This window comes from Taudactylus pleione, unplaced genomic scaffold, assembly GCF_031769625.1.
Source record: "Taudactylus pleione unplaced genomic scaffold, aTauple2 ptg000016l, whole genome shotgun sequence".
Classification (NCBI taxonomy): domain Eukaryota; kingdom Metazoa; phylum Chordata; class Amphibia; order Anura; family Myobatrachidae; genus Taudactylus; species Taudactylus pleione.
Genome location: NW_028284418.1, coordinates 30,410,702 through 30,436,543, shown reverse-complemented (window position 1 = coordinate 30,436,543; position 25,842 = coordinate 30,410,702). Strand labels below are relative to the sequence as shown.

The following is a 25,842-nucleotide window of genomic DNA, read 5'->3' as shown; positions in this document are numbered from 1 at the left end:
TTCATAACTCTCCATTATTTGTTTACAAAAAATCGTTATTGAAGTATCTGAATAGTGCAGCCAAGGCTGTCATCCCTGTACGCTGGAAGTCTACCTCCCCCCAACTCTTTCTGACTGGTTTCGAAGAATTGAGTTATACAGATCCATGGATGACATTATTGTGTCCTCTCCTGATAAATTTCAGATGTACACATCAATTTGGAAAGAATCGTTGGAATTCTGCGAATCTGACAAATATAAAACCATGTTGTATGAGACTCGGCTTCTCGTGTCCTAGCCCGCAGAGGCACCCCAACCCCTCCTCTACCCTTCCTATTTCATTTCTTTTTCTCTTTTAATTAGTTTTTCTGTCTCTGTTTGTCTATGACTTTGTTATGTTTTTCCTTTATTTCTTTTTATGTTTATAATTATCTATGGAAACTTTATAGAATGTGTATTTCAAGAATATAGAATATATCAATTTCTGTTTTCCTTTGTTTAGGCTAAAGTATTAGAGTCATGCTTAGATTCCCAACTTTATGAGATCATTTCTTGTTTGAAGAATTTTTGCCACTGTGACTCGTATATATATTTCTTGTTTATATTTGTCAATGTATTCTAAAAAAAAAAAAAAAAAAAAAAAATTTTCAATAAAATACTACTTGCGAAAAAAACAAAACACCAGTGAGGGTTTGACCATCAAGGATGTGGCAGGGCCAAATAATATGTCACAACCATGCCTGGTCTCATCCCTTTAGAGACCTCTAAATGTTAGGAAGTATACAGTTACTGTATTTTAAATTCCAATGGAATTCATAAACTTTTCCAGAGCGAAAAATAAAGTTGGATTACTATATAATTATCACATTTTTAGAGTTTATTACATATAGGATAAGATTGGCAATGGGGGATATCCCTACCCCTGCATAATCTATCATATTTAAAAAGATTCTTCTCAGACACTTTAATGTTATATGTATTTGTATCTGATGTGTATAGAGTGTTGCGTTGTGACCATTTTATGTGGTATATTATTGGAAAAAATATCAAGACACAGACATTTTGTAATATAACACATATTAATATATATAGTACATAGGCACAACAGTAATGTATATCTAGAGCAATAATTATCACCCACTCAGTCTACAGTGAGCCTGTCTATACAGAGACAAATCCAAGGTCAAGTGTAGGGGAAGGAAACAGATTCATTAAAGGGGTTTGTTTCAGAGAAAACCTATGACATCCGGATGACTTCTATTCCAGACATGCAAAGTAATCAGTGAAAGGGAGAGATGTGAATCCCATGGTGCAGACTGGGATAGCTAAAACCATTTCATCACCAGCAACTATAAGTTAATTTAAATTAGCCAGAATCAAGGAACTTATGTAATGCTGAACCAGTGGCATAGCTAGGGTCTTTGGAGCCCAGGGCAAGTTAAAGAACGCCCCCCCCACACACACACACACACAAACACATAGCAAAAAAATGGGCATGGTCACACATCGAAGGGGCGTGGACACTGAAAATGGGGGGTACCAAAAGGACACGCCACCCATTTCTCATCAATCTGGGTTCCTTTCAATTCTATATGCACCTTACCTATATGGTAGTTTCTCACAATGTAGAACTCTGAAGAAACGTATCCTCCCTGGGAAGATGGTGTCTTCAGTCGGTATTCACTATTCATGTAGGTCACATCCTAAGGAAGATGCCTGTTTGTGTAGGAATATTAAGAAGGTCATCATCATATAACAGCAGTTCAACCAGACTCATTCCCCCTGTGTAACTTCCTTCCCTCTGCATCTCTCAGCCACATGATCTCCCCCTGTTTTATCTCTCAGCACACCATTACCTCCCCCCTGTGTTACCTCTGAGCCACACCATCGCCTCCGCCTGTGTTGTCTCCCAGAACACCATCACCTCCCCTGTGTTGTCTCTCAGCCAAACCATCGCTTCCCCCCACCGTTTCTCAGCACACCATTGCCTCCCACCCTGCGTCATCTCTAAGCACACCATTGCCTCCCCCCTGCGTCGTGTCCCAGCCACACCATTGCCTCCCCCCTGCGTCATCTCTCAGCACACCATTGCTTCTTCCCATGCGTCATCTCTCAACCACACCATCGCCTCCCCCCCTTTGTCGTCTTTCAGGCACACAATTGCCTGCCCCCTGCATTGTCTCTCAGCCATACCATCGCCTCCCCCCTGCCTCGTCTCCCAGCCACACCATTGCCTCCCCCTGCATATTTTTTCAGCCACACAATTGCCTCCCCCTGCATCATCTCTTAGCCACACCATCACTTCCTCCCTGCGTTGTCTCTCAGCCACACCAGTGCCCCCTGCATTGTCTCTCAGCCACACCATTGCCTTCCCCCTACATTGTCTTTCAGCCACACCATTGCCTCCCCCTGCATCGTCTCTCAGCCACACCATTGCCTCCCCCTGCATCGTCGCTCAGCCACACCATCGCTTCCCCCCTGTGTTGTCTCTCAGCACACCATCACAGATGCACACACTGACAAAGATACACACAAATACTGACACAGATACGCACACTGACACAGATACACACACACACACTGACACACATACTGACACAGACACACACACAGACACTGACACAGATACACACACACACTGACACAGACAATGACACAAATACATATACCTCTTTCACACAAATGCGCCCCCCCTCCCCTCATGGCAGTCCGGCTCTCCTCTTCCTCCCCCTTCACTAGCTCGGCCCCCCTCATTCTCCACATCACCCCCAGCAAAAACCTGGGTGCGTGCTCCGGAGCTGAGAGAGTGCCAGGGAAGGAAGAGTCACTCTGTCACCCGGCGGCTCTCAGGATGGGAATGACTACCTGGGAGGGGCAGCGGGCTTCTGCTGTAGCTCCCCCTACAGTCAGCACCAGCAGGCACAGTTGCCTGCTCATTACATGATTAGACTAGTCTTTGGTCTGGGCGCAATGGCAGCGGCGGGGCAGGCACTGTGGGTATGATGCTCTGGTCGGCAGTGTCCCCCTCTGCTGGGCCTGCCACGGTGCCCAGGGCATGTGCCCCACTCAACCCCCCTTGTTACACCACAGGTGCTGTACATGTTATAGTGCTAACCAGGGCTGGAGCTAGGGTAGTGCGACATGTGCCATGGCACAGGGCACTGCAGGGCAGAGGGCGCTGTTCCAGCCTGTCAATTTTCTGTTTATTATCAATCTCGCTTGTAGCTTCATCTTATTTTGGCCACAGCATCTCCAGGCCTCCCCTATCTTTTCCCTGGCCCTTCCCAATGAGACCATGGCCTTTTTTGGGTCTGGTATCTCTCAATTTAAAAAATAGGGGGGCGCCAATGCTCTTTCTGGCACAGGGCACCAAAAAATCTAGTTACGGCTCTGGTGCTGACAGCAGTATAGATCATCTAGCACCAGAACACATAGAGCCTGATTATCATTCATTAGCAATCTTAAATAATAATAATAATAATAATAATAATAATAATAATAATAATAATAATAATTAAATGGTGTTTCAACCAATCAGCTTCTAACTGTAATTTTACAGGCTGTATTTGAAAAATGACAATTAGGAGCTGATTGGTTGGAGCACCATTTAAGATTAGTAATGAGTGATAACAAGCATATCACTCGTTATTAAATAAGGCCATAAGGACCTTATTCCGAGTCAGACATACAGTAGATGCAAGTATCAGATTATTCATCCACAATTTGCATGCTTTTTTTAGGATACAAGCTCATCCTTGTACTTGCAATGGCCCTGCATAGCGGTCAAAAAACCTGATTCTGAGATGTTAGAGGACTATGCATTTGCAGGATGTGTACTGCACATGTGAAGCCCTCCATCTGCGAGTCCGCAGTGCTCCCAGCCGCACCTTGATTGACATGTTGTGGCATTTGGGAGGCGGAGCGGGGGCGTTTCTGGCCAGAGTTCACATTTTCCGGGAAGGACGAGCCAGGGTCTGTGTCGGTGGATGCAGATTTCTTAACATTGCAAGCTGCTTGGACCAAGTCTGGCTGTGGTAAACTGCAGCTACCGCAGCGTGGCGATGGTTGTGATGGTGATCCCATGCTGCAACCTCAGTCACTGCACTGGGATCACAGAGGTTGCAAGAAGGTATCTGTGTCCTACAGACATCTCCTGCTGCATTTGCATTTTAGATGGATGGAGATTGCACAGCTGCTGGTAAGCGGCTTGACAAGTTTACTGTAGTTAGGGGCAAACTGTCTGTAGTATCCACAGAACCCCAAGGACCTTGACTTTCCTGGGTTGAGGCCATTCTGTCACCACTTCTATCTTCTATCTTTGCCAGATCTGTAGAAACTCCGTCCTGGTCCAAACATATCCCATATACTTGACTTTGTTATTACAGAAACTACACTTGTCAAGAGACAAATTGAATCCCTTATTTTATTAAGTGTTCCAGTACCTGGAGGACTCTTTTGTTGTGCTCATCCAATGTCTGATCAAACACGATGAGATTGTTCAGGTGGTCCGTATCTCTCTGAAATTCCTGTCACCCATGACGGTATCCATACATCTCTGGTAAGTAGCTGGGATCCCTGATATTCCTTGTGGAATTCTTTTCAACTGAAAGAATCCAACTGGGCAAATGAAAGCAATTTTCTTAGCATCCTTCTATCTGATCTAGCACAGAAAACCACTTGCTTTCTTGAAGACAGAGAAGGGCTTGGCCCAGTAGTCCACTCACATCCATATTTTCCCAGTCTTCTTTCTAGCCACCACAATAGGAGAAGTGTAGGGGTTTTTTGATTTCTCAATCACATAATTCTCTAGCATCTCCCTTACATGTTCCCAAACATCATCCAAATCAATGAGTGTTAGGCATCTTGACTGTTCTCTGAAAGGTCTGTCATCCATCAGTCTGATATGTTGTTCCACCCCTGTTGCTATGCCCAAATCCCAGTTCTTTGAAGAGGTCAGCCTCCCTTTGCAACATTTGCTCAACAAGCCATTGTCTGTCTTTTTGACTAGCATCACTTCCATCAAAGCATTGGTCAAAATTTCCTATTTATAATGTGGTATCTTGCAAAGAACGCTTTCCCTCTTTCTTATTTAATTTTCTTCTTACAAGCAGCCAGGCAGGTAGTTCCAATAATCACGGGGACATCTTGAGGTTCTACTTCAGTCTCAGGACAAATAAGTGCCACCACCTTTACCTCCTCTTCTACTCCAGCTACTTCCTGTTGGAACTTCAATGGTACAGCGATGTACCCAAGGCAAGGTTAATACTTGTCACTCAGACCCCAGGTGGTCAGTCCACACAACGACTTGATGGGCAAGCTGGACAGATTCTCAGTACCACTTCTTAAAAACAATGGACACCTGTGGACCACTATCTAGCAAGGCCATACAAGGTCGCCTGTTTAGGCTCCATCCCGAGTAATGTTCCCCATAGTGTTAATGATACCTTTCTTTAGAGGGCCAGTGTGGGGTACTCTGGTCCTCCCCATCATGTTTCCAAAGGCTTCCCATCCCTCTGGGGTGATGAGGGAGACCTCCTTCTTTCCCCCTCTGAGGACATTCTCTAGTGAAGTGCCCTTCTTCTCCACAAGTGAAACATTTACGTCAGCTTCTGATTTGTGTTGGGTGTGGGTTCTGTCACTCTACAGTGTGGTCCTTCTGCTGGGGCTGGATCTGTTTCTGCACCTCCAATAGCTGGGCAATCTGTTCACCTTGCTTCTTCACAATCTTCATTAGCTCGGTGCTGGGAATGTCAGCCTCAGGCTTTGGCTGCATGGCCCTGATTTGTTCACCTTCTCTCGGGACTACACTATAGCTTGCTCTTGTTTAACATCCTGTATCAGCTGGTGAAAGGTAGGTGACCTTTTTCCCACTTGAGCATTTATCTTCATTGCTACTGGGACAAAGGGCATTGCTCCCTGTATCAATATCAACTGTTGCATATAGCTGTCTTCCACCTCTGCTTGGGGTATCCATTTCTTTGACATAATAAGATGGATCAGCTTGTCTAGCCGATATACATAACTGGACAATTTCTCCCCTGACTCTTGGCAGGTGTGATGTAGCTGATATAGCAGATCAGTAGAATCCTCTGCTGACCCATATTCCTGATCTAGAGCCTCTAATGAGTCTTGAGCTGTGGCCTGGGAGTATGGCTTGGATTAGTTCTCCCATGCATCCTGTCAAGCTTTCAATGACCTGCTGTCTCTTGTATGGTTCTGAGCAATGCCATTCCTTCAGGTATTGGCAGACCATCTCACTCCATGTTTTGGACTTGCTTTATTCCTGAGAAGATCTGGAGCATTCTGTAGTCTCCTTCATGCTGTGACTTACCTAACTGCTTTATGCTGTGACATACCTAACTGCTCCACCAATTGCTGAATGGCAGTGAGGAACAGTTTGCTTTGAACCTCATCAGTTTTCTTAGTACTAGAGGATGACAGAAGATTATTTTCCCGGGTGCCAAGGTATACTTGTTTGTTAATATAAAGCGGTGTTGATTTGGTGCCGGTCCACCAGCTGATTACAGCTGGTGCACCGGCATGCAGGCATGGAGTGACAATGCAGCCAGTCACAAGACAATCAGAGCTAGCTGACTGAAGCCAATCAGCAGTGGCGGCTCCTGATTGGCTGGTGGTCTGCGAGCTCCAATTGTCTTGCGACCTGTGTGAGATTCAAATTGCCCTTGCGCTGTCTGTCCATGTCTGTTGCTGCTTTTCAGTGCGCCAGCTGTAATTAGCCCGGCACCAAATCCACACCTGTTGGCTGTTGATGACACGCGGGGAGGTGAGAGGCTGCGGGAAGTGAGTTGCTGCGAAGGCATAATGTGTGAAGGGCGTTACTGTGTGGCATAATGTTATAAGGGGCATTACTGTGTAGCACAATGTGTAAGGGGTACTACTATTGTGTAGAATAATGCGTTATAAGGGGTATTACTACTATGTTGCATACTATGTGGTATAATGTGTAAGGGGCATTACAGTGTGGCATAATGTATAAGGGGCACTACTACTGCATAGCATAATGTGTATAAGGGGTACTAATGTGTGGCATAACCTGAATGGGCTCTGTGTGGCATAAAATGAATGGGCTCTGTGTTGGGGCAATTGTATGTGTTTTTTACCTCTGGGGGGTCTCTTTGAAGATCTTGCTATGCAACCAACAAAGTTCTAGTTATGCCCTTGCATGCAAACACAGGGCTGACTAATATATATGGTCATTTTAAAAAGGACTAAAGGTGCTCATACACGGTGCAATTCTTTACATGATTTGGCCATTTTCGATCATTCGCAATAACCATTCGTGTAAAAAGTGGCATATTCCAGTACGATTATGATGACAATGCACGTACCCGGCCTCGTGTATCGGCATCACAGATCAACTGAACCTGCAGAAAGATTTCGACCTATCGTGTAGGATTTGACACACATCGTACAGCGTTTTGCTTGATGTATGATGTGATGTATAATTTACGATGTCCCTGGCCACTCCTCTCCTCCATTTTGTGACAGATGATGGAGTGAAGATATAAGAAGTGAGTAATCGCCTGTATTTTACTATGTACATCCTGAACCTCCAATGTATACAACCCCTGCACCTCCAATGCATATAACCCCTGCCCCACCTATGCATATTAACCATTGCACCCCCAATGCGTATTAACCACTGTCCCACCAATGCATATTAACCACTGCAACCCCAATGCATATAACCCCTGCCCCACCTATGCATATTAACCATTGCACCCCCAAAGCATATTAACCACTGCCCCACCAATGCATATTAACCGCTGCACCCCCAATGCGTATTAACCACTGCCCCACCAATGTGTATTAACCCCTGCACCCCCAATGTTTATTAACCCCTGCATTCCTAATGCATATTAACCACTGCACCCCAATGTGTATTAACCCCTGCACCCCCAATGTGTATTAACCCCTGCACCCCAATGCTTTTTATGACAGTGTAGCACAATGCAAGTTGTCTCCCAATTGTTTAAAAAAAAAAGAAATGTACTATGAAAATAAACTGACACAGGTTTAAAAATTTATTTAGAACACATTAAACTAATTAAAATAATTCAACTCGTAAAACATTCAAACTTAAAATGTAATAAGAACACATTAAAAACATATCAACTAAATAAAATAATTCAACTGTTAAAACATTAAAACTTTCACATTTTAAAAACATTTTTTTTTCTGTTTTCCGACAGAAATGACCAGTGCAAGAGAGCACCAATTTCTCACCGGTTTTCTCGAGCGCTATCGCACCTATGAATGTCTGTGGCACATAAAGGGGCCAGACTACAGCAATAAATACAAGAGAGCTGCTGCAATTGAAGAGCTCGTAACTTTCAGCAAGTCATTCCACGATGAGGCTTCCCCGAAGTGGGTGAAAGCTAAAATACAGAATTTATGTATGGTGTACATCAAAGAATATTAAAAATAGCAGGAGTCGCGGGTATCTGGAGCAGGGGCAGATGAGGTATACACCAGTACCTTGTGGTACTTCGACCTCCTCAAGTTCCTGCATGAGCAGAAGCCGCAGAGAGCTTCACAAGCGCTCATGGTCGAGAGTGTCCCTGAGAAGCAGCAAGAGGACCCTCCTGAAACAGAACAACCATCCTCTTTGGATGTGGTAAGTACAGACGTAGTGCATACACACCATGCCAAATGTTTTTTAAAAGTTCACTAGTCCACTATTGTCCATATCACACTAGCGGATACTGTCCTCCTGCCATGGTAGTCCATTAAAGTAGTCCAGGTATTGCTCCCTGACCTCTTTAGCCTGCACAGTCCCCGATGACTCCACAATTGAAGATGGGGCCACAGAGGGCATTGCAATGTCGCCTGTGGATGGCCCAGGGCACCTGCCATAGCTGTGTCTACTGTCCTAAGGACACTCCAGGTGGCACTGCTGCATAGATTCTGGCTGCAGGGTGCCATTCTAGGCACCCTGCTAGCCAGATGAGGCTAGCAGAAAAAAGCTCAGAGGGCCAGACAAAATGCTTCCGGGGGTCTTATACGGCACCTGGGCCTGAGGTTCCCCACCCCTGGTTTAAGGATAGGCACTAGGGTGAGGGTTAGGCACTAAGATGGGAGGTTTAGAGTGTGGGGAGGTTAGGTTTAGGCTCTAGGAGGTTAGGTTTAGGCACTGGAGAGGGAGGGTTAGGGGTATCAAGAGGGTAAGGATTAGGATACCGACCGATAGGTCTCGGCATCCTAACCCTGTTGGGATGCCGGCATTGGGTTTCTGACTGCTGGGATCCTGAGCGCCAGCATCCTGTACCCAACCCACCTCAACACAATGGCTAGTCTCCTGCATGCCTAGATGGGTTTCCTGTAGTTGGTTGTCTGTTTAATAAGTGCTGGGGTAAGAAGTTCCAGCAGATAGTGAGAAGTTCCAGTACATAGTTATATGTTGCACACGACATGCAACAGTATGCCATCCACTGCTCGTCCTGAAAAGCTTCCACACTCGTCATGAAAGCTTCTCTGCGCTTTCGCTCTATGACCCACATTCTTCTATTTGTTGCAATGCTCATTTTCAAAATAGAAGAACTAGTGGATGATTTCAAGGCTCTGCTCCCCATTTTGGCATTAAGTAGTGTATTAGACCCATCACCTAAAAATTGCACAATCCTCCTCTAGGTAGCACAATTTCACAAGCTGCATAATGCTCTCACTTGCTGTGTCAAAAAACAGTAATCTTCAAAAATTCAGGAACTCCAGGCTACGCAGTGGTAACTCGTTGGCCATAATTGATGCAATGCAGTTAGCAGTCACCACCTTCTCTTTATGATCTCATCTTTGTGAGCCTACAAAAATGTCCATTTCTCTTGACACATACAAGTTTTTTTGTAGGGCAGATACAGGTTCAGTGTGAACGGGGCTGATCCGGGAATAATCCGGGTCGATGGTGCAGTGTGAAAGGGGTCTCAGCCGGCTCTGACACAAGTTGGAACCATGGGCCTGATTCAGCTTTGGAAATAGAGTGAGATTTAGCACTTAACTGATCATCTTGGTGAAACCATGTTGTACTGCAGGTGGGGCAGATTTAAAATGTGCAGAGAGATTTAGATTTGGGAGGGAGGTGTCCAAACTGACATCTAAATTATAGAGCAATAATAAAGCTGTGCAGTATTTGTGGGCTACATGTAAAAGCAGCCAGTATTTACACTACATGCAATAAAATTTACTTTCTCTGCTTTGAATAAACTGTAGTGTGTGAGCTGCATTAGGGACATGTTGCTGCAGGGGTTCCCCTCCCCCTATCCCCTGATACACTGCAGCTGAGGGAGCCATTGACAGTTGGGCTGAGAGAGAATTTGAATCTGCTTGTGCGGTGGGCGGGAAACATCCTGGCACCTAGCCAGAGGCTATATATAGCAGCTCTCACTGACCATGAGGGGAGAGCTGAGGTGACCTTCTGAGCAGCAGGAGCTGCGCTGCCAGAGTGCCGCCTGTCAGGGTGGCAGTGCGGGCAGTGACTTATCGGCTGTTAGAGCTGAAGCACCAGGAAGTTCTGAGGTGCTCGCTGAATGGCCTGGCTGCGGTGCTGCTGGCGACTGTGCTTGTGTATGTGAAGCCGCATCTCAGTGACAACAGCTGGATGAGGAAGGATTCCCAATACCGGCGCATTGCCCTTCTGCCTGCCTATCAGTCAGCCCAGCCCCAAAGCCCTTGTTGGTTAATATGACTGCTCCACAAGTCTTGCCCCTAGGTATAGGCTTCTCTTACTGGCTAATAAATGTAATAAAGGCCAGTCTGCCCTGCAGTCTTTGTAGTGAATGCTGACAGGTAAAAGCAGCCCAGTCCCTCTTGTTTTCCTAAGTGGTTCTCTACTTTATAAGATTACTATACCCCCAATACATCCCTGCCACTACGTAATCATTGCTGCCTGTCAGTTAGAGGATCCAGTTCAACCCTTGCAGCTCAGCTGTGAGACTCCGCCTGCCATTTGGGGGCAGCCCCACTGACATCACTCGTGATGTCAGTGGTGAACTTCCGGCTCTATTAGAGCCGAAAGCTCACTGGGGCTTGCGGCAGATGAGACCCTACCACAAGGGTCTCGTCGCAAGCCCCGATGGTCGCGATGGTTTTGACCATTGCGACCATTAACCTGGCTGCTCGCTAAAGCTGTGGGTGGTCACCCACAGCTTAGCGAGCGGCTAGGAGGCCGGATTTTAAAAAGGAAGCGGCCGCCCTAATTCAGAGCGAACGCTCGCATTTAGCGAGCGGCTCTGATTGAGGTCCTTAGTGCATGTACAATTAACCTAGATATCTGACGATGAAGCCAAGTTGCAACTTTCTCAGAGATATTGTTGCCAGGAAATGACAAAAATTGGGCTTTATTGTCTCAATACTTACTAAACAGTTGAAAACATCAGCCCACCATCTTAACTGAATCGGCCTAAACCATTACAATGGAGAGAGTTTGGAATGAAAATCTGGTAACGTATGGGAGTAAATGATGATCAGCAATTTGCCCCTAAATGCCAGAAAACAGGTGAAAATGGTCGTTCAGACAAATTTGTTAAATGTTTGATCTAAACAATTTGTTCAAACAACAGTTTTTGTCCATTTTCCTGCGTTTGGGAGCAAATTGCTGATTGTCATTTGCTTTCATACCTTACCAGATTTTCATTCAAACGAAGCATCTAGTTGGCTGGTTGGACAGATAATCTTTAGATGTATGGCCAGCTTTAGAGTCAGTGACATCCATCGCTAGTCAGGAGATAAGACTATAAGTAGAGGGACTCCTTTAAGCAGGGTATTACACTAGTTAATTTATGAGAAGGGTGTTTTAACACAGGTGGCTGCAATCATCAATTATGACGGAGGTCCAGGAGCAGAGCATTGTGGACCCAGGTTGGACATGGCATTTTGGTGGAAGATGGGTATTAATCTATTTTGTGGGTCAGTAACTATCCCTCCTGTTTGCAGAGTCAGAAATCCTCAAAACATGACCTGTTTGTTGTTTTTGAGGATATTGGTTGAGCACCCTTGTCCCAGGCCCTCCAACAGGTCCTTCCACCAGGTACAAAATAATCTGCTCCTGGACTTCCCTCTTAATTTATGATTGCAGCCACCTGTGTTAAAATACTCTTCTCACCAATTAAGTAGTTCAACAGAGGTGGCTGTAATCATACATTAAGAGGAAATTCCAGGAGCAGAACATTTTGTATCTGGTGGAAGGTAGTGCCGGCCGTAGGCATTCTAAGGGGTCTATTTACTAAGCTGTGTCAGGAGATAAAGTGAAATGAGATAAGGTGCCAGCCAATCAGCTCCTGACTGTCATCTCACAGGCTGTGTTTGAAAAATGACAGTTAGGAAATGATTGGCTGGCACCTTATCACTCTTCACTCTGCCTCCTAACACTGCTTAGTAAATAGACCCCTAATTAAGTGCCCAGCTGTGGCCACTCCTCGTATGGGCCTTTGCTAACTCATTGCTCCACCTCCATTCGCCTTTGCCGCCCAGTGCCTGTCCAGGCATCAAGAGAAGCAGCAGGCACATTCCCGACTCCCACTCACAGACCTGGCTGAAGAAGAGGCAGAACAGTCAGACCACCACCAGACTAGAGTGAGTCTGTCTTAGCTCAGGCTGGGAGAGGGGCAGGCACTGGGCAGAGAGGGGTGTTGCTGTCTGCTGGATCTCACCAAGTTTGACTCTGAGAGGTGCTGATGGACACTGGGCAAAGGATTGCTGTGCTGCCTGCTTTATGGACAGGGCCAGCCGGGCCATTACGCCATGTATGCAGGGGCCCAAGCTGTAAGGGCGGCCGTGTCATCTCCTGAAAACCCGCCGTGGTCCCCCACAGCCGCCGGCATTACAATGAGTCACACACTGACTTATTATATGCCCCTGTGCAGCCAGCCACCAGTGCCACAGCTGCTGCCTGTCCCCCCATGAGTGACACAGCTTACAAGAGTGAGAGTCTGTGTCCAGCTGGATGGGGAGGAGGGTCCGCGCTCTCCCCTAACCTCTGCTCCTCCCCTTTCCACATTCCAACCCTAGCTTCCTCTCTCTCTGAGGCTATGCTGGATGCCGGGGATCTGACATCATGATCGCATGACCGTCCCCGGCGTTAGGTGGTGTGTAAGGAGGAGTCACCATCACGCACTGCAGTTCTGGCCCCAGGTAAGGAAATTGAAATACCCTGTATATCTGTCACTCTGTCCCTGTCACCCATTGGTCAATCTCTCCCTGTCACCCACTGTTGTCATCCTCTCCCTGTCATTCACTGCTTTCACCCTCTCCTGGCATCATCCTCTCCCTGTCGTCAGTCTTTCTCTGTCACCTAGTGCTTTTGACCTCTCACCAAGTGCAGTCACCCTCTCCCTGCTGTCACCCAGTGCTGTCATCCTCTCCCTGTTGCCACACTCTCCCTGTCACCCAGTGCTGTCATCCTCTCCGTTGCCACCCTCTCCCTGTCACCCAGTGCTGTCACCCTCTCCGTCATCACCCTCTCCCTGTCATCACCCTTTCCCTGTCACTTAGTGCTGTTGCCCTCTACCTGTCGTCACCCTCTCCCTCTCACCCAGTGCTGTCACCCTCTCCCTGTCACCCAGGGCTGTCATCCTCTTCCTGTCGTCACCCTCTCCCTGTCACCCAGTGCTGTCATCCTCTCCCTGTCACCCTCTCCTTGTCGTTACCCTCTCACTGTCACCTTCTCCCTGTCACCTAGTGCTTTGCCCTCTCCCTGTCGTCACCCTCTCCATGTCTCCTAGTGCGGTCGCCCTCTCCCTGTCATCATCCTCTCCCTCTCATCACCCTCTCCCTGTCTCCTAATGCTGTTGCCCTGTCCCTCTCACCCAATGCTGTCACTTTCTCTCTGTCATCACCCACTCCCTGTCACCCAGTGCTGTCACCCTCTCCCTGTCATCACCCTCTCCCTGTCACCCAGTGCTGTCATCCTCTCCCTGTCATTACCCTCTCACTGTCACCTTTTCCCTGTCACCTAGTGCTTTTGCCCTCTCCATGTTGTCACCCTCTCCCTGTCACCTAGTGCTGTCACCCTCTCCCTGTCACCCAGTGCTGTCATCCTCTCCCTGTCACCCACTGCTGTCACCCTCTCGCTGTCACCCTCTCCCTGTCTTCACCCTCTCCCTGTCACCCAGTGCTGTCACCCTCTCGCTGTCACCCTCTCCCTGTCTTCACCCTCTCCCTGTCACCCAGTGCTGTCACCCTCTCCCTGTCACCCAGGGCTGTCACCCTCTCCCTGTCGTCACCCTCTCCCTGTCACCCAGTGCAGTCATCCTCTCCCTGTCACCCAGTGCTGTCACCCTCTCCTTGTCGTTACCCTCTCACTTTCACCTTCTCCCTGTCACCTAGTGCTTTGCCCTCTCCCTGTCGTCACCCTCTCCCTCTCCTCACCCTCTCCCTGTCTCCTAGTGCTGTTGCCCTGTCCCTGTCATCACCCTCTCCCTCTCATCACCCTCTCCCTGTCTCCTAGTGCTGTTGCCCTGTCCCTCTCACCCAGTGCTGTCACCCTCTCCCTGTCACCCAGTGCTGTCACCCTCTCCCTGTCATCACCCTCTCCCTGTCACCCAGTGCTGTCATCCTCTCCCTGTCACCCAGTGCTGTCACCCTCTCCCTGTCATTACCCTCTCACTGTCACCTTTTCCCTGTCACCTAGTGCTTTTGCCCTCTCCATGTTGTCACCCTCTCCATGTCTCCTAGTGCTGTCACCCTCTCCCTGTCACCCAGTGCTGTCATCCTCTCCCTGTCACCCACTGCTGTCACCCTCTCGCTGTCACCCTCTCCCTGTCTTCACCCTCTCCCTGTCACCCAGGGCTGTCACCCTCTCCCTGTCGTCACCCTCTCCCTGTCACCCAGTGCAGTCATCCTCTCCCTGTCACCCAGTGCTGTCACCCTCTCCTTGTCGTTACCCTCTCACTTTCACCTTCTCCCTGTCACCTAGTGCTTTGCCCTCTCCCTGTCGTCACCCTCTCCCTCTCCTCACCCTCTCCCTGTCTCCTAGTGCTGTTGCCCTGTCCCTGTCATCACCCTCTCCCTCTCATCACCCTCTCCCTGTCTCCTAGTGCTGTTGCCCTGTCCCTCTCACCCAGTGCTGTCACCCTCTCCCTGTCACCCAGTGCTGTCAACCTCTCCCTGTCATCACCCTCTCCCTGTCACCCAGTGCTGTCATCCTCTCCCTGTCACCCAGTGCTGTCACCCTCTCCCTGTCATTACCCTCTCACTGTCACCTTTTCCCTGTCACCTAGTGCTTTTGCCCTCTCCATGTTGTCACCCTCTCCCTGTCACCTAGTGCTGTCACCCTCTCCCTGTCACCCAGTGCTGTCATCCTCTCCCTGTCACCCACTGCTGTCACCCTCTCGCTGTCACCCTCTCCCTGTCTTCACCCTCTCCCTGTCACCCAGTGCTGTCACCCTCTCGCTGTCACCCTCTCCCTGTCTTCACCCTCTCCCTGTCACCCAGTGCTGTCACCCTCTCCCTGTCACCCAGGGCTGTCACCCTCTCCCTGTCGTCACCCTCTCCCTGTCACCCAGTGCAGTCATCCTCTCCCTGTCACCCAGTGCTGTCACCCTCTCCTTGTCGTTACCCTCTCACTTTCACCTTCTCCCTGTCACCTAGTGCTTTGCCCTCTCCCTGTCGTCACCCTCTCCCTCTCCTCACCCTCTCCCTGTCTCCTAGTGCTGTTGCCCTGTCCCTGTCATCACCCTCTCCCTCTCATCACCCTCTCCCTGTCTCCTAGTGCTGTTGCCCTGTCCCTCTCACCCAGTGCTGTCATCCTCTCCCTGTCACCTAGTGCTGTCACCCTCTCCCTGTCATCACCCTCTCCCTGTCATCCTCTCCCTGTCACCCACTGCTGTCACTCTCTCCCTGTCACCCAGTGCTGTCACCCTCTCCCTGTCACCCAGTGCTGTCACCTTCTCCCTGTCATCACCCTCTCACTGTCACCTTTTCCCTGTCACCTAGTGCTTTTGCCCTCTCCATGTTGTCACCCTCTTCATGTCTCCTAGTGCTGTCGTCCTCTCCCTGTCATCACCCTCTCCCTGTCTTAGTTCTGTTGCCCTGTCCCTCTCACCCAGTGCTGTCACTTTCTCCCTGTCATCACCCTCTCCCTGTCACCCAGTGCTGTCACCCTCTCCCTGTCATCACCCTCTCCCTGTCACCCAGTGCCGTCACCCTCTCCCTGTCCTCACCCTCTCCCTGTCAGCTACTGCTGTCATCCTCTCCCTGTCACCCACTGCTGTCATCCTCTCCCTGTCACCTAGTGCTGTCACCCTCTCCCTGTCATCACCCTCTCCCTGTCATCCTCTCCCTGTCACCCACTGCTGTCACCCTCTCCCTGTCACCCAGTGCTGTCACCCTCTCCCTGTCACCCAGTGCTTTCACCTTCTCCCTGTCATCACCCTCTCACTGTCACCTTTTCCCTGTCACCTAGTGCTTTTGCCCTCTCCATGTTGTCACCCTCTCCATGTCTCCTAGTGCTGTTGTCCTCTCCCTGTAATCACCCTCTCCCTCTCATCACCCTCTCCCTATCTCTCTTAGTTCTGTTGCCCTGTCCCTCTCAACCAGTGCTGTCACTTTCTCCCTGTCATCACCCTCTCCCTGTCACCCAGTGCTGTCACCCTCTCCCTGTCACCCTCTCCCTGTTGTCATCCTCTCCCTGACACCTAGTGCTGTCGCCCTCTCCCTGTCACCCACTGGCTGTCTCCCTCTCCCTGAATACGTATCTTAGGGTGTAATTGTAGCTTAGCACCCAGGGTTTTCCTGCTATATAGGGGCCCTATTACACTTCATACATTTTTCATGTGGTGGCCTATGTGTGTGTTTTTTTCATGCAAATCCTATGTGTTTTATTACTTTTATGTGGGTGCTAATGTGTGCGTTTTTTTTCTCATGTGGGGGCCCATGTGTGTGTTTTTTTTCTGCAAAGCCTATGTGTTTTGGTTTTTTTACTTTGAAAAAGGGGCCGAAAAAAATCAAACTCGGGGTACAAACTTAAAAACTAGCAAAATAAGCTTTTGGGGGGTCTGGAAACATGGGGGAGGTGTTTTTTTGATTGCAGGTGCATTTTTTTTCCATTTATTAAAACTTCACTATTGCGACTTTTAACCATGCTGCACCCATTTTCATGTACCCCAAATTTGCTGGGACTAGTTATTTTCTCCCAAAAAACCTGCTACATGCTATTCTTCACCACTTGTGCAAAGATGCTAATTAGCAGCTATAGAAAGCATTAAGTACCCCAAAAACCTTCAGCAGGGCTATTCGGAGGCATCTAGACTGATCCCCAATGTTAGTGCATCTTTTGGGGGGTGTAAGGCTGATTTCCATAAATCTGACAGCACTTTTCGCCTGTTTGCGTTTTCGCGTCTTTTGGAATTGAATAGGGTGAAAAGCGGGAACGCCCACAAAGTGTTTTCGTGTCCAAAACACGCGAAGTCGACGAAAATTACATTCCGCCGACGGCTGCCAAATTATCGCAGTTAATTGAATATGGCCCTATGTTGTTTGCTGGCCCTGTAGATGTCGGCATTATGACATAAGATGCACTTTGTATGGCACATATTATAGCTGTTATGCCCTCTTCATGGACTGACCACACTTGCTTAAAAATCAAACATTTGGAAACCCCCCTCTAGAAATCCTGCATTTGCCCCTGAATACACTTCAGTACATCAAAGCAGGGCCCTCCCTATTCTTTGTTTTCATGTCTGCATTTAATTTGTCTACCTAGTATGCTCCTGTTAGTATCAGGTTTATTGAAATGTAGTAGTAGTTACTGGTACAGCCATGCGCACAGTTACACACTTAGAGGGGTATTCAATATGAAACGTAAACTTCGCTGTCGAAGTTTATGTTTCATATCGGAGCTTTTACCTGGGATAAAGTATCGGGCGCGCGCCCGCTTATCCCCGTATTCAATATGAAACCTACGAAAACGGGAGCCTGCGAAGTGGGATTTGCATTAAATTCCGAAATTTTCCTTAAAAAAATTGTAGGACCCCCCTAAAGCTGTAAAAACATGGGGGCTCACTATGGGTACCCCCGTTTTAGCCTGCAAATGAAAGTCGGGGATTTAAATAGCTGCGGCAGGTGTTTTTTTCCCGACATTGAAGAAGTGATGCAGAAGAGCACTTAGGTTTTTTTTTCGTTTTTTTAAGTGGTCCCATCAAATTTGGTTTACATGAAAATGGGTACTAGCATATTTTTATGTCCCTAAAGTAATTTTTTTTTTAAATTCTGCAACTGTGCACCTGCCGCTATTAATCTATTCTAGAAAACATCTGCCACATATTAGCAGAATAGCCCTGAACCTATTTCCCTATTGTTAAACAAATTTTTCCCATTTTTTTTTTTAACCCCAATTTTTAAATCAAGTTTTTGGGGTGTCCCTATTTTTATTTTTTAATTTTTTTTGACAGTTATTTTTAAAATGTCATTCTCAGGGGTGCAGGCTATTTTTTTTAAGCCTGCACCCCTAAACCCCAATTCTGCATTTTTTTTCGCCACCTATTCAGTGGTGAAAAGTTATTCCCTTTTTTTTCCAAAGACTTTTCGAACCTGCGAAAAGTCTTTGAAATTGAATACAGTGTAAAACTAAAACCTGCGATAATGACGTCATAGGTGCGATATTAACGCAAAAAACGGACTTATCGCTCCATATTGAATTCCCCTATTAATCAGGATGGAGCAGAGCTTGAGAGGAACATACAGAGCTCCAGCCTGTGATGTATGAAGGTAACACTGCAGGCATACACAGGATAATGTTCATGTCCCACTGTGGTTCTCATACACAGGGACAACATGGTGCCGGCATGCGCAGAAGACCAAACAGCAGCCATCTTGGTAAAGTAGAATGCTTCAAGTAAGGAGCATTCATGGAGGTAGCGCAGTAGCACACTCCATATTTCAATCGGTACAGTAATAGCCCAACTCTTGCCTGGTATTGACAAGATGGCAGAGTTAAAGAAAACATTTGAAACAAATAACACTTTCTTGCCACCCTAACGCTGGCTAGACCTCACTAGTCACCGGCCAACTGGTTCAGCTTTGGTTGCCCTGTCTACAGGAAACAGAAAGCTTATATAGAGCTGAGTTCCACCCCAGCTCTGACTCGATTCATTGTCAAGTTTTCCTAACAACTTTCTTGTTCCCTACATAAGGCTGACTAGACCAAAAGCTGTGGTTGTTTTCCCTGCTGGAGACATAGGGCCCCATTTATCAACACCAGCGCAATTTTTCGTTTAGTATCACAGTGATACAAACCACTGGTATTTACCAATACTTACCCCTCCGGTGAGGTCCAGCGACATCCAGCCAAGCATTCCTCATCTGCGAGGCTGTCCGCCGGGCTGTTGGCATCCTAACGCTGCTATCAACGGGGGTCTTGTGTAATGCACATGCGCGATGGTCTGCCTGTACATGTACATGACACGGGGACCCGGCAGTGTTGTGAAGGCTTCCAGTGCCGGCAATGGGGACCGCATCGCTCTCACCATCTAAAGATCTTAGAATCTTAGATTACCGCTGTTTGTTAAATCCAGAAAGGATTATATAACCCTTTTAGCCCCCTTTCCACCCCGCCCCCATAATTACCCCGTTCCTCTTCTGTGGGGCTAGGTCTGTCCTGTCTCTCTTGCCGTGGGAGTGATTAGAGCACGTGCTCTGGCTGCCATGGCCACTCATTGCAGAGACGGGACAGACCATAGGGAATTATTCTATAAAATATTGTTAATAGTTATTTATGTAGCATATACATATTACACAGTGCATTACAGACAATATTAGTCATTCACATCAGTCCCTGCCCCAGTGCAGCTTACGATCTATATTCCCTATCCTATATACCCACATACACACTAGCTGTATTTTTTGTCAGAAGTAATTTAACCTACCAATCTATTTTCTGGATTGTAGAAGAAACTGGAGCGCCCAGAGGATACCTATGTAAACACTGGTAAAACATACAAACTCCACACAGATAGAGTACTTGTTAGACTCAAACCCATGGTCTTAGTGCTTTGAGCCAGCAAAGCAAACCATTGCACCATTGTGTTGCCCTGTGCTTATCATATGCTGCCTTTTGAAAGTAAACACATACTTATACATAAAGTGGGTCTGGATACTTAGATAATGCAAGACTGTGTAAGACACCATACAGTACTGTATGTGTATGCTTAGGTTTGTACAGGGGCCTACTGGGGATTTCCCAAGTATCCCAATGGGTCAGTTTGACACTGTGCTGTATACATAGGATAGGATACTAATGCACATTAAAATTTGCTTTCTGTCCACATAGATATCAGAAATATATAATTTGTGTAGCAAATTTAGAACAGGTTCTATACTTTCTAAAGTCCCTAGAATGAGATGTAGTTCCTGGCTGTCGGCATCCCAATGGTAAGTATTGGGGTTAGGGGGAGGCACTAGGGGGAGGGTTAGGGTTAAGCTATGGGGGGGGGATAACGTGTAGATTTAGGCTGCAAGGGGGGGGTTAGGTTTAGACTGTGGGGAGGGAGGGTTAGGTTTAGACTGCGGGGAGGGAGGGTTAGGATACTTACCTGCAGGTGTCGGTATCCTGACCCTGATTTTGAATGATCCCGAGTGCCAGCATCCCGTACCCAACCCCCTAGAACACTGTGATCGGATACAGGGCAGGTGCACATTGTTCTCCAATATTCTACCGTGGTAGGACACATGCATGTTTTATGCTATATTAGCGATACAAAGCTGTTACAACTCTCACCGCTCTTTATTTGGATGCAACAGATTCTTTTTTACCTGGAATAATGCCATGTCCAACATCTTTGTGTATGCATCCACAACCTTTATAGACCATCAACACAATATTAGTTAGTGCTTTGCACTGAGCATATTCTTGTCCATGTATGTGTCAGAAGAAAGCAGCAGGCCCCTCCAAGCCTGACAAAGTATGATTTATTATACAGGTACTCAACAAAAACTCCCAGGTGTCAGATATAAGCAGATATACTGTATGTTGCTCCGTTAACGAACATGAAATAGGAGAACGGCACAGAAAGGATTGTTAGCGGATTGCCCTTTTAACCACTGCTCATTATCACTTTTCTACCAATGTGGTGCAAACGGCTTTACATGACTGCCCTTCTTCAGATGTCTCAGAAGCCAAGAGTAACAAAGAATTAGGCGAGACTTAATGAACAACAACAGATAGCAAATGATTGAGATTACTTCACTCAACTGCCCACATTCAGCAAACGGGACAAGTGGTCATGTGAATAATCTCAAACATGCTATTATAATTAGGCTGAGTAAATATAATAAGTACACTAGGCACACTTGTACATTGATCATTTAATCAATATATCATAAGTCGGTTCTTCAGTAGTAAAAGAGAATATGTCATAGGACTTAATATACATGTCACTCTAGAAACTGAGATTTAATGGACTTCAGGACTGCTGAGATCCAATATTTTTCCTCTCCTCTTCTGTGCTCTTGCCATCTGAGATCCCCCTTACTCCTTTGACTATTAATAAACTTCAGGATGCCATTGCAAGCAACATCCAAGAGTCAAATATACTGCACTTTGCATCAGCACTTTGTGCTGTGCAGACACCCCAGTGCACACGTCCTTCCTTCTGCTGCTGGTCCCTGCAAAGCAGGATCCCAAGAAACCAAGACAGGAGATCCACCAAGAGAGGGACAAATAGATTAATACATTATTACAGAAGGAAGATTAATACAACTGACTTTGCAATTTGACCTCCCAAATCCTACGCCAAGGTAAGAATTATAGTAACACAGCAGCTGTGAGCTAATCGGAAAAACATTACGTGAAAATGTTTGTATAAAAAATACGTTTATGTTATAATATGAGAATGCTATAATAGGAAAATGAACACATTTATTTATAAAGTACTGAAATGCTTGGGCTGAAACTGAAGCTGTGTGCAAGGGAATACTGCTGAGGCTGCAAGGCAAAATGCTGGAGTATGGGATGAATATAGACTGCAGCCAAATGCTCCTTGGGTAACGTAAGACCCCTGGAGAGGTTTCCTCTAGGCTGGCTCAATTCTCTGTAGACCTTTTAATGCCCTGTTGAGATTGAGACCTGACTTTTTGTACTTTGCTGTTTTGTGTTGTTGCCAAGAATGTCATGATATTTATACCACAAAAACTTTTCGATTTACACAGTGATTTGTCTGGAAACGCTGTTTATATGCGGCTAAAATGAACTGGGTACTTGGTGTCTCTAAGACGTTATTCTGGGTAATTATCGATCTGTCTAATAAAAATGTTCAATCTTAGTATGTATTTTAGAAACATTGTAGCAATAAGCATATTTTTATTTTCAATAAAGTGGTACAGTATATACTGATTTTTATTTTTTTTATTACTTTTTTGTATTTATTTTTGTAAATTATTTAAACAAGTTTTTAAATAATTATTTAGCATTCACTAATTTCTAATATGTGTCCACAATTGTAAAAGCAATTATTCTAATAGGTCATATCCTCTAAAGTCACTTTAGAAACAATGTAACATCTATTATGGGCATTTTATTACTATACAGATCATATTTAGGCAGGATAATATTTCTGGCTTCCCAGGTCTTGGCAGGGTAGTTAGTTTAAATATTGTTCAACCTGTCTCTGAAACTTTCTTGTATTTGATCAGGGTTATTACAGACACATAAACCCCTGAAATTGTGAGTATATTACATTTTATAGCAATTGATTTAGTCATTTATTTAATTGAAGTCTATCACTCTGTCTTGTTGCATTTATCGTCTCAGAAATCTTTCTACATAAGACTCTAATAACCGATTCTATGTTTCTACCAATAAATTGTGCATTTTATCATTTAATCTACAGTATTCTACAAATGTTACATTTTACATTTCACAATTTTGAGTTTAACTGTGTTGTGTAGGCTGTCAGAATTCTGCTTTGCCACTTTACATCCTTTGACAGGATTTAACGGTACAATAAAACATTTCAAACATCATGACAAGCCCAGCTGAGCTTTCTGGTGACATTTTAAACCACGTGTGTGTCAGCAATGACGTTATATCGTCGGTCTTTGATTAAAAATACACTCTGTTTTTATGGCTTGAACTTTGTGTTGCTGGCTACTGAGGAACCTGCACAAGTTTTATTACAGCAAGTACAGTTTAAAAAGAATATAGCGCATGCAATATACATATATAACGAGCAGGGCCCTCTTACCTTTATGTCTGTTATTCCCCGGTCTCATTTTATTATTGCTTTGTTCCAAATTGTAAAGTGCAATTGAATATGCTGGTGCTATAAATAAATGATAAATACATTGTAAATACAAGTGCATTATTATTATAATATATTCCAGGATAGCTCCTGATAAACTCCCAGTTTATTGATGTTTATAGATATTTTAAAGTACCCCTTCAAGAAATATTGCCAGCTTTAGTTATCTGTGTGCAAGCTATTAAAAGCTATTAAGAGGACATTACACTAAAATGTTACTTTATATTAAAGAAAGTAAATGCTTTATAGCTCACTTTTTGCTAAATACATCAAAGGTACTCCAACAGCTGTTTGTAAAAGATGTGTTGTTCTACAGTTATTGCTTGATAGTGATAAAGAAGTGATCTGCAATTGTTACTTGGCAATATGGCCACTAGGGGTGCTGTCCCTTTGGAATTCAGCAACATGCCAGCACCGACTTGAACTAATGTAAGTATACAGTATGCAAAGAATAAGATCCCGATGAAGAATGACTTATTATATCCATGTATTTACCAAAGAAGTATGAAAAGTACAGTAATTAAAACAAGTATTTATCAATCTGACCTGGTTAAGGTTATAAAGAACTAGGCAGCACAGACGATGTAATGGTTAGCATTACTGCCTCACAGCACTGAAGTCGTGGGTTTGATTCCCACTACGGCCCTAACTGTGTGGAGTTTGTATATTCTCCCTGTGATTGCGTGGGTTCCCTCCAGGTATTCCAGTTTCCTCCCACAATCCCAAAATATACTGGTAGGTTAATTGGCTCCAACAAATTAACCCTAGTGTGTGTGCATGCAGGGGCGTATCTACCCATTGGCCAGGATGGCACTCGCCAGGGGCGCCGACCAAAGGGGGGGGCACCATCCGGAAGTGCCACCAACAGCCAAGGGGTGGACAAGTCCCCCGGTCCCACAAGTGTAAGGCAGACCGCAGTGAGAGCGGTCTGCCCTACACAGTTTACAAACACACAGCCGCCAGCGGCTGCGTTGTCCGCAGAGGGAGCCGGCTGGAGCTCACTAATGAGCACCGTGTGCTGGGAGGGACGTCATGACGTATGACGTTTCTCCCATGCAGGAGAAGAGCGGGTGGGACTCTGACTGGACAGCGGCGGTCGCGTCAGGAGCGGGGATCAGGTAAGTTATATATTTTTTTCTTTGTGTGTGTAGGGGGGGGCACTGAAATAGGGGGTGGCTCCTACTGGAGGCAATTTATGGGGGGCTGCCCGCTACTGGGGGCTCTGTATAGGGGTGGCCACTACTGGGGGCACTCTATAGGGGTGGCCACTACTGGGGGCACTGAAATAGGGGGTGGCCGCTACTGGGGGCACTTTATGGGGGGTGCCTGCTACTGGGGGCTCTGTATAGGGGTGGCCACTACTGGGGACAATTTAGGGGGGTGGCCACTACTGGGGGCACTGTATAGGGGTGGCCACTACTGGGGGTAATTTAGGGGGGTGGCCACTACTGGGGGCAACTTAGGGGGGGTTGCCACTACTGGTGGTACTGTATAGGGGGGACTACAACTGGGGTCTACTACTGGGGGCAATGCATCATAGGGGGATTGCTACTGGAGTGTTACTACTGGGGGCACTGCATAGAGGGGGGCGCCAGTCCATTACATTGCCAGGGGCGCTTGGTTCCGTAGATACACCCCTGTGTGCATGTGATAGGGAATATAGCTTGTACGCTCCACTGGGGCAGGGACTGATGTGAATGGCCAATTCTTCTCTGTAAAGCTCTGCGGAATATGTGTACGTTATATAAATAACTGGTAATAAATAAATAAATAAATTAACTTTAATCTGACATGGTGAAGGTTATAAAGAACTAGATGAACTTGATTGTGTCCAACTGTTTTTGAATATCATGGCAGGCAAACTGGGGCGTCTTAAGAGAGGAGGGGGCCCGTGTGCATTCCCCGTCCGGGGCCCACTCCTCTCTCCCCGCCAGCTGGCAGCTGACTGATGCGGCTGGCCGGCCAATGCAGCATCAGTAGACTCTGGGCAGTAGAGTGTGCCCAGAGTCTACTGCGCATGCGCAGATCGCTGGGGAAATGGTGTGGTGCCATTTTCCTGGCGATTTCCTCACTGCACATGCATAAAACGCCATAAAAATGGCCACGGTGGTCATTTTCCGGCGTTTTCAGCAGCGCTGAGACACCCAGCGCGGGATCTCGGAGAGGTAAGTATTAGATAATATGGGTGCAGTGTGTGTGGTGTGGGCCACCCATGGGCCCATGTGCTCCGCACACCCTGCACATTATAGATATGCCCCTGAGGCATACACCAAAATGGATGCTTAAATTTCAAACTGAAACTTAAGTACTAATCTAGTCTGCCATTTTTTAACATTTTGGTAACCTCACCCCTATATGATCATTAGTTCTTTGTAAGGATATTATAGAAGCATAATATCCTTACGAAGAACTAAGGACCAGATATGCGCACTGTTGCACATTGCTATTCATACTGTAAGAGGAAGGCATGAATTTATGGAACTTTTTACATCCAATATAAATATTAGAACTCATCTTGCTCTTAAGATGTGCCATTGTAGCCGAAGAAAAGTGAAAATATGAAAAACAAGCAAATATATTGCCTTGAGCAATAATTATGAACCCCTTTTTCTTTTTT

The 25,842-nt window shown here is 46.3% G+C and overlaps 1 protein-coding gene across 1 annotated transcript in view; it reads left to right on the top strand.

Annotated features, from left to right (window-relative positions):
* The first annotated feature begins 21,518 nt into the window (after nucleotides 1-21,518).
* Nucleotides 21,519-25,842, top strand: part of MYOZ1 (myozenin 1) — a 28,382-nt gene continuing 24,058 nt past the window's right edge. Inside the window, exon 1 of the mRNA XM_088473459.1 lies at nucleotides 21,519-21,723. The gene's annotated coding sequence lies outside the window, so the exon portion shown is untranslated. The remainder of the gene's footprint in view (nucleotides 21,724-25,842) is intronic.